The sequence below is a fragment of the Protomyctophum parallelum genome (genome assembly GCF_964188405.1).
Source record: "Protomyctophum parallelum genome assembly, chromosome: 6".
In the NCBI taxonomy this organism is placed as follows: Eukaryota; Metazoa; Chordata; class Actinopteri; order Myctophiformes; family Myctophidae; genus Protomyctophum; species Protomyctophum parallelum.
This window is the reverse complement of record NC_139701.1, coordinates 10920328-10923945: the sequence shown is the minus strand read 5'-3', so window position 1 is coordinate 10923945 and position 3618 is coordinate 10920328.

The following is a 3618-nucleotide window of genomic DNA, read 5'->3' as shown; positions in this document are numbered from 1 at the left end:
GAACTCACAGCTCACACGAAAGCTGCTCACACCCTCGCCACGTTTAAACCACACCGAAAACCTATACCTTTTCAAACTCGAATTCCCTACCTATAATTCAATTATCCCTCCCCCCTTTTCTTTTTTTTACCTAATTTAGAAAAGCGCTATTTGCGTCATTATTATTATTCAGCAAAAATAGCAGATCTACAAGCTATGTTCTGCGAATAGATTTGGTGTAGGATAGGGTTTACTATAAGGTCATGACAACGGTGATCAACATATGGCTGTTCTCATATGCCTTCTCCTTGAGCACAACATTTTGTGTATCCACAAATATGCACATATAGACGTCAATGTGCATATTTGCAGCAGGCTAACATTACTCGGAAAAAGCTGTGTTTTTGAAGTGCTGAAACACGCTGACAGACAAATATATTAGGATATCGGAGGGTACATTTCGACATGCTCCGAGTTACGTTAATGCCGAGGATGTTGCGGCGAACCCTCGTTCCCGAGGGCCTAGTCCGGGCCGTCTCCCAGCTTGTCTCGGTCTTTGTTGTTTTAGCGGTGGTGGTGGTGGTGGTGGGGGGACAACAATGCAGAGATTGTGAAGCAACTCTGTAAAGATCATTTCTATAGCACTGTAGCACAGCTCCTCTGTTCAGGCGGCGTGGGCTCAGCACACTGAAAGAAAAACAGCGCTGAGAGTTTGCAGACTTCCCCCTAACTGATATTTAAAGTGTAATTGGGTGCTTTGGTGGATTCGGAACTGTAACTCCAAGGCCACAGGTTAGGAAACCTCCAATATCGCAGCGGTTGAGAGAGAGAGAGGGGGGGGGGTGGGGGGGTGGAGGGAGAAATAAAAAGAGAGGGAGAGCTGTAAATAGGGATTTTTCCAGGGTGGTCTTTCCCCCTACAGTCCAAACACCGGAGAGAGAGAGAGAGAGAATTGGATAAAAACAGGCCAACTGCAGCTGGGTGGCTCCAAGGCTCAAACACACACACACATGTATGTAACATTCGTTCACACACACACACAAACGCATGCAGGCACATGCACAGACACTGACACTCGAACTCTCTCTCACACACACACACACACACACACACACACACACACACACGCACGCGCAGTCACAGTCAGACACGTACAGATACACAATGCAGTAATGGTATGTTTTTGTTTTTCACTCCGATTGGAAGGCACAATAGTGCATAGCAGAGCGCTGCTGCACAGCGAGTCCACAGTAGACAGTGGAAAATAGCATGTGGGTCAGTGTTTGTTTGTGTGAGAGGGACGGAGAGAGGAAAGCCTGCGTGGTTGTGGTGTGTGTGTGTGTGTGTGTGTGTGCTGCTTGTGTATGTTGGACGGTCGGTGGCACCGCATGATTGTGTCCTCAAAGCACAAGGTGGTTGCATGTCTTTGTTTGTTTAATCTGGTGGGGGAAAGGAAGGCTCTGGGATGTTGATGTGCTGCACACAGTCTCTTGGTGGCTCTGTGTCTCTCAGCAGTCTGGCGTGTGTGTGTGGTGTGTGTGTGGGGGAGCAAGGTGCTTAATGGGCATTTTGCTTCATCTGTAGCCTGCAGTCTTGTAGGTGTATTTCCACCCACTTGTTTTTATGCAAATTTTGAATTTCCACATTAAGAAAACTTATGAAGAGAAGACTTCCGCACACCTGGTAGACAATTTGTCACGGTTCGAAACCAGAGAGGGTAGGAGTAAGACCCAAATGCAGGAAGACAGTCAGGAAAGGTTTAAAGTGTTTATTAACACCAAAAACAGGGAACACGAGGAGCACTGGGAATAAACAAACACTAGGAACAAGGAACACTAGGAGATAACTTCAAACGAGCAACAAGAAAACTGTGACTATAACTAATAATCCAACAAGGAAATGAACAAATGGGGGAGTATATATAGACACAGGGAGTAACATGACACAGGTGAAACTAACTGACAATCAACACAGGGATAGGCTAAGACTAAAAGGACACAAGTGCTAATCACAGTACTGGGCAGGTACAGAATACAGGGGCAGACAGGAAGGCACAAAACAATACTACAAAATAAAGGTACACAGTGCAAGATCAACTCTAACTGGAAATAAGAAACAAGGAACACAAAACTACAAAATCACAGGAAAACAGTAAAGTAAAACACTAAATAACTAAAAACCAAGAAACACATGAAAATACAAAACATGTCACGGAACGTGACACAATTTGGAGCAGGTGCGACGGTGACGAGGCATACGACGTAGCAGGAAGGAGGGACGCCCGCACACCGCCACTCGCCAGGTTCAAGAGCATTTATTTTAAAGAGAAAAAAGCAACGTTTCGGTCTTGCGACCTTCCTCAAATGTAGCAATTCTTGCACATTTAGAATGTCCACATGAGAAAACTTGAAAGGAATTGACACAAAAAACCTGCTATTGTAAACAGGTGTTTATGCTATATGTGTGGAAAGCCTTTATAATGACAAAAATCAAATGTGAAGTGGGCTGCTATACACATGACCACTCTTTAACTCTTCAAGGTTTCCACAACGTTTCAAGGTAATTAGGCAGCATGAGTAACAGATTTCACACCTACAGCGTTATATCTGATGCAGTGTGCTTATCTGATGATGAGACTGCATGGCTTGTGAGAAGAAGCCAACTCATTCATGTAATAGAATCAAGATCAATCAATCAAAAAAACAGCTGAACCTTAAGCTGACCCTTTTATGGCTAGAAGATGAGAGAGAGAGGGCCCTCCATAGCCTGGATCCAGCCCAAAGACCCCGCCTACTCTCTGAGTGGACTGCATCTCTTGGTCTGGTGTTGCACTGTGAACCTATAATTTCTTCGGTACAAAAATGTACTATCCAATGAGAATCGGTGGTGGGGATGGGTCTGACGAACAACCAATCAGCGCAGAGGCCCGTTTTCAGCGTCATCACACAGCGCAACACACATGAGGAAGGAGGGAAAAACAACAACAATGGCTATTGGTTGAGAGAAATTCTAATCCCCTCCCACTTGAAATCGCTCAGGAGACAATGTCAGACTGAAGCTTCAAGAAAGCTACAGTCTGATAATCAGGCTAGGCCCTCCAGCAACAGTGGTAATGGATGGTCTCTCTATCGGAGAGAGAGAGAGAGGGCCCTCCAGCAGCAGTGGTAATGGATGGTCTCTCTATCGGAGAGAGAGAGAGAGAGGGCCCTCCAGCAGCAGTGGTAATGATGGTCTCTCTATCTAATTACACAGCAGCTCAGTGGTCTACGTAGCACTCTGAGAGGAGACTCAATGTGTGGGTCTTTTACATTGGAGATGATGCGCACGCACGCACGCACGCACGCACGCACGCACACACACACAGTCTACCCTGGCGTTGGTTGTGATTACACAGTACTGTGCAGATGGGGGAGGGTTGGTACACAGCAGCATCTGAACTACAGAGTCATAATCAGGATCACTGTTAAACTGTTAACTGTCATTCAGTCACAGTATAGTGACTATTTATCTCTTAACTTTACTCACGTTGACATAGTAGCATATACCGCTGTACTATACTGACTATAGGTTTTGTGTGTGTGTGTGTGTGTGCGTGTGTGCGTGCGTGCGTGTGCTCATGGCTGGTCATTTCCTTGAAAG